Source organism: Bombus flavifrons, chromosome 12, assembly GCF_040668555.2.
Source record: "Bombus flavifrons isolate JBK064 chromosome 12, iyBomFlav1_principal, whole genome shotgun sequence".
Lineage (NCBI taxonomy): Eukaryota > Metazoa > Arthropoda > Insecta > Hymenoptera > Apidae > Bombus > Bombus flavifrons.
In genome coordinates, this window is record NC_138453.1 from 1,349,398 (window position 1) to 1,368,617 (window position 19,220).

The following is a 19,220-nucleotide window of genomic DNA, read 5'->3' on the forward strand; positions in this document are numbered from 1 at the left end:
TTTTTCCATCGAGACAACGATCTACAGTGAGATCCGTTATAACGAGACGTGATAAAGTGCACGCGTACCGAGCGAAAATTCAAAGTCGATTTTCTCGAAAACAAAGCCTCAAACGAAAAATTTTTGTCCCATATTTTCGATCTCTTTTTTCGCGTACAATCACCCCCTTTCCGCTTGTACCACCAGTTACCAGTTACCAGTTAATAAAGAAAAAAATAATAAGAAATAGTTTTAATGTTCCAAACTGGCTTTATGACGATGGATTCGGGTTCAAGGTGACATAGTGAGTCACTAGACGTAGCCACGGTCACGGGAGGGACGTGTACCTGACAGAGATATGGAATGATTATATGGCTTTCCTTAAAAACAAAGATGGACCCGAGAGGTGGGGACAGGAATATATAAGGGCTGTTTCATTTGGAGTTGGTTAGTGAGTCGTGGGCAAATTGCTGATTGAGTTATCGAGAAAGTTATCCGAATCATGTATTACGTTGGTACTCGTCATCCCGTGGACCGTGGATTCGTTATGGAACCTGAATTCGTTGTCACCATCATCTCGATCATCCTATCGACGCTATTACTCATAGCCTCTTGTAGTGTTCACATTTGTACCAATAAACATTAGCTACATCCGCGATGGTAAAGTAAGTAAAGGTTCATCGAACGCACCAAAATTCCAACCTTGCTCCGACAAATATAATAATTATAATATCGTAATTATCATTCGTTTATTTATATTTTAAGAATAGATAAAAGAATAAAAAAAATTCAAAACTCGAAAAGTTATCGGTTGGTAAAGTGGTGGGGGGGGGTCCAAAAAAGGGATATCCTGGCGTGCATGGTTCCAACCTTTCTGGTCATCTGAAACAAAAAAATCCAACGGATTCTTAATGAGTAAAGATGTCGCTATTGCTTTTACGTCGGAGAAGTGAAAAAAAAATTTTTTCACAAAATGATGGCTGTTTGAAGAAAAAATTTTTTCACATATTTTTTTAATAGTTCCAAATTTTTTAAAAATAGTTAAAAATAAAAATTTTTTACTTTAATCTAATAAGCGACAGAGGGATGTATAGAGAAGGTTCACGCTAAGTTTCAAATAAATCGGTTCAGTAGAACTTCAGATATCATGCACGCCAGCTTGAAAAAAGTAGTTTCGAGAAAAACGCGTTTAAAGTTTTGAGTAAAGTTTCACGCAGTTTTACTCATATCATGGTACGGTATACTTAGATATTTTCAATTGACGATTCCTGCCCCATACAATGGACCTTCTTCCACTTCAAAATGTTCATTCTCTGAAGTTTTTTCGTGTAAACGAGCAGTCCTGGCTTCCTTTGAAGCATCCGAAGTCGAATTTCAGAACGTTCGATCCGAGTTTCGTCCCGTTTGACAGCGAACGCATGGGCTTCTCGACCAATCGTGATTCCCATAACGTTCAGTATTTTTAAAATGGGTATAAAACCTTCATTAAAAATACTAACAGCGAGAAAAGTAGCAATTTTAATGGTCCGCGTTCCTGTATAAACGTGTTTCGGAGCAAAAGTCCATATCAAGGAACTTAACGATTCGTTATTATTCTGAGTTTCAGAATCCAAACATCGTTCTAACAAGGTATTTGCAGACAAACTTTGATAGATTGGCTTTATAACTTTCAATACATCGTCACTTAGAGGAGGATTTTCATGGACAAATTCATCAATAGTGTCCTCAGCCACAACTTTTTGTTCGATTTGTTCCGGTCGGACCAGTTTAGTTGCCGCGTCACCAAAATCGCTGTAATTCGGTAAATAATTGGAATTTTGAAAAATCCCTTTGAGGACATACTCTTGAATGTCTAAACTTTGGAAATATAAAAAAAATTTTTCGATTTTTTCAAATTTCTAGACTAGAATAGTCCCTTAATCGGAATAGCGAAGAGAAAAGCAAAGGACATGTTTTACAATTTTTTTATCTACGCTGGTAGTGGAGATTTAAACAACATATTTAATGATTTATGCCAGTTATGTAAACGCTGAAAATTTCATCAAAATCTGTTAACGCCGTTATAAACTACAAACGGATACAAATGCCAAAAATGCAGTCTTTCACGACTTTCAGTATATATATGTCGGGTTAGCGTTAGATTTAGGGGCGTGTAACGAATCTTCATTCGGACTAGCCATCGTTGTTGTACAATAGAGATTATATTTACTGGTATAAATATTGATTCTTTAAGTTTGACAAATAACCGTGGTGATTAACCACTCGAGATGTTAGTGATAATATTCTTAGGTTCAATAACGAATCTACGGTCAACGGGGTAACTCTTTGTTAAACGTAGAATATATTCTGAAGCACAAAGTAACGTTTGCTGTGACGCTCGTTATATACTGCACGTAAAGACGATGTGAAAACTCTCCAAGGTGATCGCAAGAGTAAAAGACTGATAGAAATTTTCCTCTCCTTACGATCGCGTTTGTTCGTTGCATATTGGCCGGGGATATCAACAAAATTCTAGCCGTCGTTGCTAGGCAGACCTGCGTAAAGCTGCCATTGCTCCTGACCGGGGTTTGATTGTTACCACAACGTGTGTCCCACAATATTGGCACTTCTCTGTTAGGTAAAAACGTTCATCCCGTGACCGTGGCTATGTTCGGCGATCAGTTGTGTTACCTCGAACTCAAGCCCACTGTCACAAATCTCGAGCGAACATAATCGGATTGAATCATAACAAGTACTTCTAAGTTTTATTATTTAAGTAGAGCTATAATAAATAGTCAAAACTAAAGTATTGGGAGTCTTCCCAAAGTTCCAAAAGAAAGGCCCCGATGTCCTTTCATCTCCGACATATATTTTATGTATACATATTTCCAGCATGTACAGGGCATGGCTGATAAAATATTACAAGCTGTCTCCTCCAAAGCCACTGCTGATATCAACACTGAAATTTTCAGCTGTAAAATGGTGGGTTAAATGGTAAATAATGATAAATATAATGGGCAAAATGGTAAAGAGGGGCTAACATTTTAAGGTATAAGATATTGTGTGCGCGAGTTTCTTAGGGGCGGAAACGGTGACACCCCTATTTTTTCAGAATGATATTAATATTAATATATATTAGTTTACTGGTAGCAGACGTATCATTTATTCGATATTTGGACAGATGTTCGCCCTTAATTGTCTTCATATCTGTAGTAGCAATGGAGATACGTTAATTTCAGTATTTAAATCATTTTTTACAAAATTGCGCATTTGTCACTAGAAGCGGAGCTTAACGCGCTTTTAATTATCTCTATATCTTCAGTATCGCCAGAGATACGATAGTTTGAATACTTCAATATTATTTTACAAAATTTCGTGTGTATTGTAGCGCAAAACGATTTGTTCGTACTATATTTGTCACCAAAAGCAAAGCTAACAATTTTTACCTTTTTTATTTCGGTATTTTTTTTTTTTTTTTTATTTTGCATAGTTAAGGAGTTATAGGAGAAAATAATTTACACATGGGGACTCCGTGAAGGTGTCGAAAGTTATCAAGACAAATATATTTTACTTTGAAATTTATGTCATCAAAGAGTTGTCCATTATCTTCCGAATATTCATTTATTATTGTGATAATAGCTGTACGAACATGATGACATTGTTGGAGTTACGGATTTATAGACGGTGTGAATCTTTCTTTTCATAGTCCCTTTCGTAGTTGGTAACGTTGCCATCACCTTTTTCTTTACGTAGCCCCATAAAAAATTAAGTGGTGTTAAATCAGGTGACCTATTTGAAAAATTATTTTCAAAGTAGAATACATTTCTTTTCATATCTTTGGCATCTTCGTAGAGCTCCCATTACGTACAGTAATTTCCGTTATAATTCTTTAACTATGCAAAATGAAAAAGATGTTTTAGGTAAAAATTGTTAAGTTCGATAACAGTTTGTCCGAATATAGACAAATTAATATACCATCCTATTCTTAAAAAATGCAGATAACACCCTCAAAAATTCACCGCACAATATCGTACACCCTAAATTGATAGCCCCTCTGCTATTTAACATTTAAAAATTTTAAATTGATATTTGCAGTAGCTTGTAACACTTTCTCTAACATCTACCTCACCATGTATAATACATAACTGTTTTATATTTAAAAAGTTAAAGAATCCGAAGATAAAGACTTTATCAAAAAATAAAATAGTTGTATAAAGTATGACAATTACAAACGCCAGTTTTATTATTAATATTGACTTGCGCAAATCAATTTAATCGGGTTATAATATATTATTATACGTAGCTATGGTGATTATGGCAAAGAAAATCATTGCAGGTTAATTTAATTTTAGTTTCGCGCCTGAAATGTCTTGTCAAAAATAAGCAAACGTCCGAATACCTTTGAATGGTATTTCTCTTAAGCGTTAAAGATAATTATTTGTTGCGCTTTACCCTCTGATATTATCTGAGAGAATCTATTTTAGAAATAATTTATTTCTCACGTAGGAGTTTGTTTATTTGCAAGAACTTTATTTTCTAATAAACACGTTTGCTATTTTATTTTAAATAAATATTAACTATTTGACTTCTTTATTCGTTATTTTCGTTTCAAATAGAAAATGTCCAACCTTATTGTGGGTGCACTTATCCTCTTATATTTTTGTAACGCAGTTTCAAAGTTCAAACCGAATGAAAGAAGCAAACACAGAACGAAGGTGTTTGGCGAGTGTAAGGTAGCGTAGATATCTATATCATTGGAGAGGATAGGACTTGCGCATTGGTTGGTATTCTGTTTAGCTTCCTCGTCGGCGACGTACACCTAGTTCCATCAGTCACGTGGAGAACTTCCGCGGCTTAGCTTCGTTTCCCTGGTTCATTCTTTTCTTCTGACTCGGTCGTTTCGCGTTCTTTCGTGTTATGTTTGGCGGCAAGTAACATCGATTGATTCAAGAAAAGAAAAAGTTGCGGTATCTAACAACTGGCAGAATCTGACAAAGGTAAGAGACGATTCAAACTCCACGTCTCGTAACACGTCCACGTTTGCCTTTTTCCAGGAAAGCAAGAGAATACTCCAATATCTTGAATTTCTTCGTTTGATATACGTACTTTGATATTTTTAAATCAAATATTCGCCATACATATTACGCTATCGCTACAAGTGTAATTATTTTTATTGCAGAGAAACTATGTTCAATTAAATCACAGAGTTGTGGATTTTGTGACAATGGTTGTTGTTATATACAGAACAAATTAATTTACATTCGATAATAAATCGATGGATTTCATCATATTGTGAGCTTCCCTCCTGACAACTAGAATTTCATCTTATTATTTAAAAAATCGAAAAGCTTTTACAAAAGTTGCATCTCATCATCGATATTGCGCATTTTTAATGTCATTTGTCGCGTAGTTCAAAGAAGTATTTGCTTCATTTCTGCAATTTTAAAGTGCAATGGCGTAAAGTTTCACACGATAAGAGTGCTTTGCCATACTAATAAACTATTTGAAGAACTACCGCAACTGAGATGTAACTTTATTTCCAAATTTGATGTAACTTTGAGCTAATAATAAGAGTAACACAAAGCTAAACAAAATATTTTTATATGTCATTTTATATGTCTTTGTTTGTATGCAAACGTGCAATTTGTATCTTGATACACGTCTGCATGATTACCTATGCGATCGACGAAAGTGAAAGAAGCCTTTGAAAGAAGAGGGAAAGGAGAGCGTAATAGGGAAGGAATACAACTTGCAAGAAACGCATTCGTCTAGTTGGATACTTTTATGTTCTTGAAATATCGTTGTAAGAGTTACGCACTGAATTTGTACGTTTTCATCGAAGTATTATAGAATAAATTGAATCGAGTGACTGTTTCGATACATAAATTGAAATCTAAATTCTAGACACGAAGTATTTTTTAAAGATTCGTAGTAGCAAACGTTTTATTTTATTAGTATTACTAATCTAATTCCTATTATAGAAATTGTAATGAAAAGGATATCTTGGGTAGACAGACGGAAGCGTTGGAAAATATTTATTCATATTAACGGGTTAAAATATTTGTTACAGGGTTTGCATAAAATGCTGTTATTTCTTTACTTATGAGATGTAGGCTTAGGGATTCTTCTGAAAACGCTTTTCTTTGATTGAGCTTTTTATCAATCTTGGAAGCAAAACACGTGTTTTAGAGGATAGAAATAATACAAAAAATTGGACAACGAAATTGCAATGGCTCACGTGTGTCTATAAATATTTGAAATTACTCATTTAAAATTATTATAAAACTGAAATAATGAAATTGTTGAAAAATTGTTTAATTACTAAGCTTCGATATATCGTTCTCTTTTTCTTTTCATCCAAATAAGTATTATTATAAACATTTTGTGTAAAATTGGTGTTGTATGTACCATAGATATTGTAAATTCCTACATTTAGTTTTCTTGTTAAACATAATAAAAAGCACATTTTCGTTTTAAATTAATTGCTTGCAATCGCGTATTATAATAAATTATAGCTCAACTAACATCATAGGTTGATCTGTATAGCTTATGAAAAAGATTGGTTTGCCTTAAAAATTCTAGCCGTCGCATTATTTATCTTTCATAGAAGAAGAATATCACTAAATTATTAATAAATATTACAAGACATCAATTTGAAACTAGTTTATTCAACGCGAAGAACATTTAGTTTCGCAGCTTTTATCAGCGATTCGGGGTTTCAGCTTCAGGGTACAAAGTCGCATTAGGGAAAAGAACGTGTAAGGACGGTTTTGTATTTCACTGATGCTGAAAAAGTTTTTATTTCCTTAGGGAATGAGCTTTATATTCGCGATACCTCTATATTCGAATATTCTAATCTTCGAGTTTCGAGGATGTTTTGTTATATTTGCATATGAATCATGCTATTACACATCTGTTGTAACGAAAGAAACATTGTCATGAAATTTTTCGTAAGTGCGTCTATCGGTGAAGATATGATAATGGAAAGGTTTCATACAAGAGATCATGTTTGTTGAGGGGGAAGTGGGAATAATTTTATACCAAAAAGAGTTCGTAACTTAAAATCACACGATGCTTTATCCTAAACTATCCTGTTTTATGTTTTTTACTCATTTGTGAATGAGCAAGAAAATTTCGCAACAGTTTAAGTAAGATTCAAAAGATAGATTCTCGAGATTTAGTTTAACAGACATCATTTTGTCATTTTAATGGAAGGAATACAGTAGTTTTTGCACATTTATATTACATTTTGCACGGTTATTGTGCATTTTTAATTACATTTACATTTACAATTACGTTTTATCGTAATATCACCTTAGAAAGTAATAATTTTTTAGATTAAATTTCGAGATAATCATTTTAAATCTCGTTAAAAATTTTTTTATTTTTGCGTTTTTATGGGTTTTCGTTTGATTAAGCGTTCCATGGTCGGCGAGGTCTGCGTAAATTCACTATTACTGCTTATCATAAACCAAAATCCAATAGCTTCGTTGAGATGCGTTGCAAGCCGCTTGAATAAAAGTCAGATTATTTGGTTTCATTATATTACATGCAATTTATCCTATGTACGTACAATATTAGATGCCCTATAACGCGGGAAATACGTTTCGCGTTATAATCGTTTCGCGATTTCCGTATCGTAACGCGATACTCTTATAACACGATTATAAAATTGCTTAAAGAGACTCTACACATGTACAGTGCTACGAATAATTAGAAGCTCATACACATTTCCTGCATTATTCGTTCAATATTTGCAAGAAACCGCTGATCGTATCTGGATATGTTAAGTGAAATTATTCTCGTAAAGGATACATTGAACGCTATAGGATATCAAGAGATATGAGATGACGAATTATTGCCTATCATAACGTGAAATAGAAGACAGAAGAACAATTTTTCAACAAGACAATGCTGCCATTCATGCAGTCATCACTAGGAAAAAGTGGTTTCAGCATTTTCGAATAGAATTATTTTACCATGATCAGCATTACGTTCTGATCTGAATCCGATCGAGAATCGAGAAAAGTTTACGATCGCTAGAAGGCCACCAGCGGAAAACGTCGCTGGATTTGAAGAAGGAATAAAATCCGCGTGGTTGAATATTTAAAATAAAACTTTTATACGTTAGTGGATAGTGCAGATTAATAAAAAAGATTAATAAAAGTAATGAAATATAATGAAAAATCCAGTAAATATTGAATGAAAAAGTAACAAAATTAACATTGAATTTATTTTTTCACAGCTAGAAACACAATTTTAAAGGAAATTTTCATTTTCTGCAGACTCTAAAAGAAGACAACTTTTTTTTGCTGTATCCTCCTTTTTTTATATTATCATGTTATTTGATTTTTTATATTATTGTACTACATGAATTATATAAACGATTTTGTTAATTTTTGTTTTAATATTATGAAGAAATCAAAATTATTCACGCCATTGCACGAATATCTATGTGAGTAAATTTTAGAGATGCAAAAGCGTATTACGGTCCGAAATATATAAGGCAAACAAACACGATCAGTACATGTTTGCATGTAACTGATTTGCGTCCTGTTCACTAATTGTCTTATTTGTGACATATCAAGAAATGTTTGTTTTTGAATTCACTCGAAAATCATAGTTTCGCATTGTCTTTGGTATGATAAGGAGAATTTTACGTATTGCGTGACAGTTATTTCTATGTAGAATTAGTGTAGAAAAAATGTGTTTTAGTTCCTGCGCTATGGATCCCTTCTAACGCAGAACGTGTAGTGAGAGTCAACTGAGCATGCACTTTGCAAACAAAGGGATCCTATACTATTGACTTACATACAGATTTACTAACGCCTTTTTATTATCAATTTGTTTTCCTACATACTTTATATTTTTTCCATCAATTTTCAATTTATGCAACATGTGTGTAAGAGTTCTCGAATACCGATAGCTTTCAAGTATACTCATTTTCCACTATTGCTGTATCTTGTGTGTTATAGAGAATTTCACACAATACATTGTACGTCAAGAACAGTGTTTATTGTTGATAAATAAAAGAATACCATTCGCTGTAGAAATTTGACCTCTTTTTTCCTTTCTTTCACTTATTATTAATATCTTTTTGTTTGTAGGAACTATAAGGAATATACTATGTAACTTTCAGGAAGGTAAAGGTGTACGATTTTAATAGCATTGTTTAAAACAAAATAAAATTGAATGGCATTCATTTCCCCCGAGATATGTACGTGTATTGCTATTTCATTCTTTTGAATTTTCAATACCGTTAAACAATAGTCTCTCTAGCATTCTAACGTAAATCAGTATTGGATATCGGGCTAACGCACATGACAGGCACAAAGGTGCAGTTATGATCTATAGTATATATTCTACTGTGTAAAGTGTAAAGTATAAACTAGAAAGAATCAATTGGACAAGTTGGTCGCAATTGTGTTAGTCTTTTATGAATGCTTCATAACGTAACAGAAGTCGTAAATTAGTTTTCAAAAACATTTTTACGATAAACAACTTCCTTTAGCTCGAATATACGTACTATTATTCAAAATTTAACTTTACACTAACAATAAGTTATCTTTATTGCAAAATTTAACTTCAATGTTCTCGTTTTACATACATTATTTATAAATATTTGTATCCATTTCAAATTTAGGATTAATTATTTTAGCTTCTAATATCGAATATTCTTTACGTTTTACACTTTTGAATATAAAACAATGGTGTAATGATGTAATAGTTGCAAATTATTACCAATATATAAATAATTGTATAGATACATCAGGCACTAGCGTATACTAATATATAATATATGATACATATTTTTGGTAATTATACAATAATATTTATATATCGATATATTGTATATCGATAAAATGTATATCAATAATATTTACAAATCTATTTTGATCTTACACGTATTGTTTATTTGTATAATTATGAGCCGTGTTGTAAGAAAGCAGCTAGTAAAACAGTAAGGTAAACGAAAATTAATAATTAACAATCAGTTTTACACTTTAAAGTTTAAAGAAACATCAAAGTAAGATCAATATTTTAAAGAAGACGACTGATTAATTATTACATGCATTTCCGTAACTCGATTTATTTGTAACTATATTGTGCTTATTTCAACCCACTTTTACTGCTTCGGATTTCATCTAAAAATGTGAGACCCATTTGGGTAATCTAATAGAATATATTTAAAGAAGAAACTGGAGATGTAATAGAATATATAAAATTTAATGGAATATACAGTGACTCGCGAAAATATTTATACTCTTTTTACGAACATATTACGTGTATTATACGAAACATTTTAAAATTTCATTAGCGTTACTGACACAAAACTACCACGATTATAGTGATAAAATTTTTAACGATTCTGAAAATGTGTACACAAGCTACAAGATATTTAGTGCAAGTATATATTTTGCAGAGATTACAAAAATATTTAAACATGCAATCGTTTATAATATTAATAGATCTTATAAGGAGATGACAATGACTGCGCAATCTCGAATGAGTTTACTGTATGTGTATTTGATATTTTAGGTTGATCTGGATTTAGGTAAAACAGCCCCGTAAGTATTTGAGTGTATAGTGATTTGTTCTGGAGAACTTAATGAGTTTGTCTATATCCTACTTTATAAATTCTCGTAATATTAATATTATGTTTTTTTTTTATTTTTACGATTTATTTTGATAAATTTTCAATTATTTTTATTTGTTATAGTGTTCCGGCATATTTTTACAATTTTGCAGACGGAAATTGTAATACAGGCGTGTAAAACCAAAGAAATTGCTGCATCAAGAACAAAATTTCTCGATTACTTTTTCAAAAACAAAGGGCCACGTACTCAAATCCTTTGGAACCGTTTTATCATCGACTTAAAGCGTCAAATGCACATATAGCCAACTTATTCAAGATTTCGCAATTCTCGCCATTTCCTTGTTAGTATCCAATGACACCATTATTATTATACGCTGGACTGTATATCTTTTTAAATTGGATCCAAATTTTGCCAATGTAATCATGGTAATCGCGTCTTATTACAGTGTTAACAAAATTTCAAAATGTTTTATGTAACACACATGATAAACAAATAAAAGCTTTCGATGTGTAGCCGAAAAATTCAATGAGATACAATCTCCACACTAGAAGATTATGGCGCTTCCCTTGAGATTGGAGTTACCAAGGTTCGACTGCGTTATCATCATCATCATCATTATCATCATCATCATCATCATCATCATCATCATCATCATCATAACTGGAAAGGGGAAAGGATATGAAATTGATTAAAAAACAACGAAAAATGGTAGAAAACGGAAGAAATTGGGCTCATCTAATCGATACTAATTACAGAAAGATGATCTAAATGCCAGTACTTCAGCGATAATGGCTGAGCTGCCACGGCGAAAGTATAGGTATAGATAAGAATGAGTTTGAGTGCCAACGACAGACAGGCCAATTTTCATTACCGTTTTCACGGCAATAAGCCAACAAGTAAGATTTAAACAGTGTGAAAGCGACCTAGTATTTTGTAAGAATAATCCTTGAGGATCTGAATTTACGATTGTTAGAAGCTCTAAATCGTACGTGCCAAATGTTTGGAAAAAAGTTTGTGAAATTATTCAAAATTTATACGAAGAATTAAAGAATATTCTATAGAAAAATTATAATGCAACAATATTGATTATTTGAAAATAATTATTTTTAATATGCCACAGCATTTATTAGAAAGATTATAAAATATTATTTTAGTTTTATGCGTTTAATTTTATATCGTGTTCGATCATGTTTCACCACAAGAATTCGCTATTCTTTCGTTTCTCTTTTATTATCTACAGAAGCAAAAAATATAAAATCTTTTTGTATTTTAGTCACTTAGAAACTATGTTGTAGCACAGCATAACAGACCTTTGTATCCTTTGTATCCTTTGTATTCTTTGTATATTTATTTGAAATACAGAATGATACAGTCAAATTTATTTATGGCGTTGATCGAATGTTTTTGCGACAGGCTGTGTGTAATAAACGGTATGTGTGAAAACCATTGTTGCTTGAGTCTGCACTTCTGGATCGGTGGAGATTTGTAAAAAAGAATTCGTGCAAAATTAACCTTGAGCATGATTTTTAAGATTAAACTTTCTTTTATTGCACCGTATTCTATTCATCGTGAGAATAACAAGTCACCGAGGAATCATCTAAGAATCGCAACTTAACCGTTAAAATTTTAATTATTCTTAAATATAATTTACTCATTGTGTGTTTACATATACGTATATTCACGTTTAATGAGAGAGTAGTGCGCTATTTGCGAAACAGCAGGAAATTACAGATTAGCTCGTGAAATATGTCAGAATACAGGAATAATGGAAGATTTCTACGTGCAAAAGACACTCCGTAACAATGCGATTTTCAGCGACTATGTTAACAATTCGGTGATCAAGAATTAATATTGCGTTATCCGAAAACAGGTGAACCTCGCATGAATTGGCGTGAAGAAGAGCAGATTAATTATCGCTTTGGTCTTGTTTATTCTCTGTTGGGCTTAAAATAATTCTTTAAATAAAATAAAATGAAACTAAAATAATTCGTCAAGCAGGAATCAGTCGTATAACAATCCGACGAATACGATAAATATATATGCAATTTCATAAAATTTGCCGCGGCCAAACACTCTAGTCGCATGACTATTCCGTTCGAGGAAGATTTTCCGTTGGATACTGCACAAGCTGCATCATGAACCGCGCTTTTTGAAACGCGTGTTATTTAGAAACGAGAACAGTTTCTTAAGTAGTATCGTCCTTAATGAACAAAATGCCAAGATGGGCTCAGAAAAATCCATATAAGATGGTTGAAAGATTTAATGAATAATTATTGGGAACCACATTACTAGTCTCATCTATTTGTCTTCACCGATGACACGTAATGCTACCTATTTCATACGTGATGGTACTCCATCTCACCGTAGTCAGCCGGTTCACCAACTTGCAATGGAGTTTTCTTTAGGAGAAGAAATTGTTTATAGTTCAAGTAAACAGTTTATATCCGTTGAACAATTACCACATCCGATTTAATGTGGCTTTTATCATACAAAGGCAATATACAGGATGGTTGGTAACTGGTGGTACAAGCGGAAAGAAAGTGATTCTACGCGAAAAAAGAAGTCGAAAATATAGAATAAAAATTCTTTTTTTAATTTTTTTTTCTTTTTTAATTTTTTCATCGAGACAACGATCTACAGTGAGATTCGTTATAACGAGACGTGATAAAGTGCACGCGTACCGAGCGAAAATTCAAAGTCGATTTTCTCGAAAACAAAGCCTCAAACGAAAAATTTTTATTCTATATTTTCGACTTCTTTTTTCGCGTAGAATCGCCCCCTTTCCGCTTGTACCACCAGTTACCAACCACTCTGTATAATCTTGGAGAAAAACTTGATGAAAATGTAGAAATGCGAGTTCGAGGTTGTTTAAATAGACAGAAAGAGAAAAAGAAAAAAGGAAGATAAAGGGTATATAATGCTAGATCTGGGATATGTACGTGCAACAACAAATGCCATTTTCCCTGCATCTAACTGCAGAATGTAAGCACATTACAAACGAAGTAAGTTTGAAAACTAGTGGAACTTTAACCAACTTTAATATTTTGTTCGAAGAGAACGGTTTAGTTGTCCATGGTTCCTTAGAGATTTTTTTATCCACATGATGAGTAGAATAGATAGGGATAAGAAAATTTTTGCCTCTTCAAAGTTAATTTTATATGAACTTCTTGAAAATTTCCACCGATCCAGAGGTGTAGAATCACGTGATGATGGTTTTTACATTTACTTTTCATATGCCCTGTACAAACGCAATCTACGCTGTTTTGTGAAATTTTTGTGCCTATTCTATACTGTAAGGGAATAGGACTGCGACATTTGAAACATAAGAATCTGGAAAATTGCGGACGACGTTACTGTGTGCCTTACGAACACGCATATAGGAACAGATATCGTAAATTTTGAAAAATAGTGTTTTGTAAACAAATAAACACAACTTTTTGTTTCTTATGTCGAAAGATACTCAAAGTTTGGAAATAATAGGCGAAGAAAATAAAAAGTTCTATCAGTTTTACGTAATAGAACAAAACAAGTTTTTAAAATATTTTCGTTTAATCTCCGTGACCATATATGACCCATTTAAATAATTGTACGAGTCTTTCATATTGATAGTTTACACTTTCCGGTGGAGAATCCAACGCGAACGAAATTACGATAACCAGGGATCTAACCGCTTGCCGGATTGTGGATGATCTAAAGTTAGGAAAAAAACGACGACGATTTCATGCGATGGAAGGTAAAGAGACTCTTTATTCAATTGTGTACGAAATAGATACCAGACAATAAATAAATAAAGAACGAACACGATTGTTTTACGATACAACGAACGATACAAGTGCAATTACTTTTACGGATAACGCTTCAAACTTATTCCAGCGGAAATTGGTAACTCGGAAATAGTTTATTTTCGTACGAGAGATTTACAGGATTATTTGCGATCGAATCAAACGAGGACTGCTTCGCTCAATAACAATCACACGGAGCCATGATACAAAGATTTCAAACGCCGTTGATGACAAACCGTAATTTTTGTCTTCATCGTAGCAGGTTCTTCTATCCGCACGAATAGTAATGTATACGTCAGACGATATTCTTCCTCGAAATCACACCATATGGACAAGTCTCGAGGATTAGTCTTAAATTTCGATAACTTTTAATTTTGAACGGAATATACCGGGCGTACTGCGGAAACCGGTAAAAATCTAATCCAAGCGTCAACACATATCTATATCTCAGTACCAATAAAGAATTATACTTGCAAAGAATTATTAATTCCGAAAGTCTATGAAGTTATCAACGGTTCATTCGTCTAGCTTCTCATGTAAAGTAATTGATACTATGTTTGATCTTTCCAATGATAAAAGTTTTTAATAGGTATTATTAATAAAACATCTTATACTACCGCTTTCAATGAAATAAATTAAAATATATTACCTTTAAAAGACTGAAAGTAAAAACGTAAAAGTCTTTTTTTCATGAAGAGCCGCCTATTAGACTATTAAACTTGTTTATTATTTAAATTAAATTTAATTAAGTTAAATTTATTAGACTATTAAACTAGAGCTATTAAACTTGTTTATTGAAACTTTTTACTCAATACATTAGGTGACAAAGGTGAAATAAAATAACGAATTTTTATATTCTTAAGTTATAAGATGCAATAAAATATTAACGAAATATGTAATCATTTCTCTTCTTCAAAGGCAACGTGTTGTTTTATTCTTTCTTCTACTAAACTTCGTCTAAACTAAAATAATATCGTTTTTACTTTTTAGTATCGAGACGGCATCTTGAGAATAAAATGAAAACAAAACGTGGAAAATAGTAGAAGATACATAAACGTGTTTGAATTTTATCAAACTTTTAATTAGAACGCAAACAATTTTTCATTAACACTTAACGCTCCAAGTGTGCCTCTCAAGCACCACCGATGTGCGGCGTTCTATTCCAAATGTATTTTTGTGTCGTTATCGGTAATTGTTTTTAAATGAAAAATAATACTCCTCAGTCAGTTACAAGCGATCAGTAAAGACAGTCAGATCTGAACCTGTTTTGTTGTAAATCCATCTATTTTAATTACATCGAGAAGAAAAATGAATTATCTTTGTAAAGAAAGAATAGATAGTGACGATGACAATTTTGATTTTCGCATCTAGAATGATGTAGCTCTTGACTTGGAAAACAGTTATAGTGACAGCAGTGATAGTGATATTCTTGTTCTTGGAAGAAGAAGAAAAATAAGAAAACTTTCATCGAGTGACTAAAGTGCAGATGATGGAGAACCACAGGAAGAAAATCTAACCAAGAGTATTTGTAACGTAAGATCTTCTGATTGACAGGAACGAAGATATCGTTCCACAACGATTTGAATTTTCGACTGGTACAAAAACTTCTGGTCCACAGGTACACAATTTATGTGAACCTATTCGGTACTTTCAATTATTTTTTACTAATGCGTTAATAAAAAGCATTAGGAAGTATAATGAGAATAAGTTGGAGTTGCCGGTCGATATTCACAATTAAGAGTCGTTAAGGGTTAAAAAGCAAATAATTTGTTTGAGATATCACAATTATTTTCAAATCGTTTTTTCACAAACATTGAAGATATCATTTCAATTTGTATAAGTTGCATACATATAGAGCAGTGTCTGTCCCGATTAAAAATGCGGCATCCAACGCAAGTATCAGAGAGAGACGCCGCTCTTTCTTATTTATCTATGTATCATATACATTTTCCTTAAACAAACAATTATATCCAGTGAAGATACACAAAAGTTAAATAATGAAAAATCGTGAATATTAATAATAGTCAAAATGTATATGAAATATAATTATCAAGGCGTAATGAGATGTACTTATCTCGAAAAACAGCAAAGTCTTTGAAAATAAAAAGCGAATCACACTTTTGATTGGCTAACGATATTGCAAACAGCGAATAAATTATTATGACCATTCTGTTCGATTAGTTGTGATGGATTGTGAAGCGATATATTCTCAGGAGGAAAACAAATAGAGCATCTGTGATGTGTTCTTTCATTTATAGCTTCATCATATAAACATGTATTTGACAAATATCTTTGTTGATTGGTATTGCAGTACTGTTTCTCTTAAACTAGACACATAGACATAAAGTAGTTTTTGGAAATATTCGAACACTTACCATAGAATTTTTTTATGGATATATTATGAGCATTATTAAAAAATCTTTTGAAATCTGTTGAACTCCTTTGAACTTTTTGAAATTTCGTTAACATTGGAATAAGACACGGCTGTCGTGATTATAAAATTTGAAAGACATTCGAAAATGTATGTACAAATTCCCAGGTTTATTGTAAATGTACGGTTAGTAAAAAATTAGTATATCATAAATATACGATTTATCAGAAACGAGAGGCACTTCACGAAGTATTGGTTTTTTAAACACAGGACGCTAATAATTTTTCACGCAGAGTGTTCCAAAGAATTGATACGAATAAAAACACATGCGATTCCATTAAAAAAAAAGCATCTGCATTTTTTTGGATGTATCGTTGCACTTATAAAGAAAGTGAAATTGAAGAAAAATAAACGTTGCTATATTCAACTTCCCTCTTAACAATCTATCTCTATCTTTTACCAAATTCCAGACGTAACTCGTTCCACGTATTTTTATGTAACGCACCGTGTATTTGCAAACGTGAAAAAGATTTAGCATGTTCCGCTTTGTACGTGCTTCCAATAAGAAGTCATAATGTAGTTTAGTCACGCACAACGTGTTTCCTGTTTCGTTTGACAACATCCGATGCGTAACATTCTCGTATGGAGAAGTGAAGAAAATATTAGGAATCGTGGAATTGTATTTCTTATCAGGCTTTTGATGTAACATCGAAACGCAATATTCGGTTGCGTGATGAAGTGTAAGATGCAATAGATATTTAAACACATGTACAAGGTATCCTGTGTAATTCGTCCTAGTTATAATTTTGAAATGGTAAAAAATGGAAAGGAATTTCATTGGGGGAAATCGAACGCTATTGAATAATGCATGACCTGATCCGTTTTTTGCATCGTAATTTATCAACTAACAGTTTGTCTATTAATAATTAATTAATTGGTAAGTTATATGTTATACATAGACTTGCCTCCTATAATTTTAGGTGAATTTATCGAAAAGCTACTTCATCATGAATTTGAACGAGACTTTTTTTAATTACTTTGTTGTGATTTCATTTAATTTATTACTGATTCTATTACTATTCCGCAGAAAAATTTACTACCACTGCTAATTTGTGACTCGTGACTTGTTTTGACTAATAATATTAGCTTAATTGTGCAAAAGGACTCTGACACATATCCACTTCAAAAGCGTCTCTACTTTTTTAAGCTAGATATGCATAAAAACAAGGATACTGCATCGAGTCTCTCTTTGCCTTCCAGACGATAAATTCCATAAATTTGAATTCGAAATATCTTTCAAATCAATTAATTTCCGAGCTAAGTATCGTAATGTCTTAAGATGGCGTATTTAAAAAATGATTCTACATATCTCGCTCTTCAGCTTCAGCTATTAAAATGTAATTTTAGGGATTTTCATTTCAATGTTACGTACCGTCCAAAGAGTCGTTTATACATTCGATTACATTTTCTGTATTTTCGTCCTAAAAAGTAATGTTTTTATATAGATAATTTATGGTTAAACATAATTGTTAATTTGGAAATGTTAATTTATTTGAATAGTTGATTGTTCTTAGTTTAAAATGTAATATTATAAAAGCACACTAGAAATATTTTGTCAACTTCCAACTACAACAAAATGACTGCTTTCAATATTCTGAAACTTTCTATCGTCGATGGAATCTTCCTCGTTGTTTGGGTGCCATAAATGGTAAACATATTGTAATGAAGTACCTAAAACATTCTGGAAGTCATTAGAATATCTATAAGGGAACCTAAACTATAGTATTGTCAGCTGTGGTTGATGCGGAGAATAAATTTATTTATAATTTTACGGGAGAATTTTCCAGAATTGTTCATTAAGCGATGGATTGGAACAAAGCGCTATACATCTCCCTAATGCAGAATCCTTACTGTTTCGTACTGTTTTGTCATTGACATCGTGTTTACAACGAAGTCGTATATAATAAAACCTTGTTCATTTTGAAATAAACCCGCACTAAACCGTATTTTTAACTACAGATTATCTACAGTACGTCGTATAATGAAAATTCCTTTGAAATAATTGCTAACAAATATTGGGTTTCACGAAAATGAATGAATATGAATACGAACGTCGAGCCAGAAATTGTAACAAATATTGATCTCACAACTTTTTATTGAACTGAAGTTCCTCACATACACATTACTTGAATTCAACATTGATCGATTCTGAAGATCAACATTATCATGAAATAATACCAGGCTTTTGCATTTCTGAAAATGTTTCCCTTCTGTTGAATCGTGGAAACCGGAATAATTACACATATTCTTAAAAAGAGGTAAGAGATAATTCGAAGAATTTTTTATGACATCATATCGCAAAGTCTCATGGCAATATAGACATACGTAATTGACATTTCTTTATAATGCATCCAACGAACGAGTGAAAAAATAATGTATGAACTTTTTTTACTTACAATAGTCATCGATGCCTCTATATATGACGATTCTGTTAAATTTATATTTAATATT

General features: G+C 32.3%; 1 long non-coding RNA gene across 2 annotated transcripts; it reads left to right on the forward strand.

The window, feature by feature from the left end:
* The first annotated feature begins 4,797 nt into the window (after nt 1-4,797).
* LOC138185607 (uncharacterized) lies at nt 4,798-15,854 on the forward strand. Of its 2 annotated transcripts, none has more exons than XR_011174678.1 (4): nt 4,798-4,955; nt 14,166-14,289; nt 14,598-14,747; nt 15,329-15,854. It is a non-coding gene; the product is annotated as an uncharacterized LOC138185607 (long non-coding RNA). The 2 variants fall into 2 exon arrangements; XR_011174679.1 differs by having other exon boundaries at nt 14,601-14,747.
* Nucleotides 15,855-19,220: the final 3,366 nt, after the last annotated feature.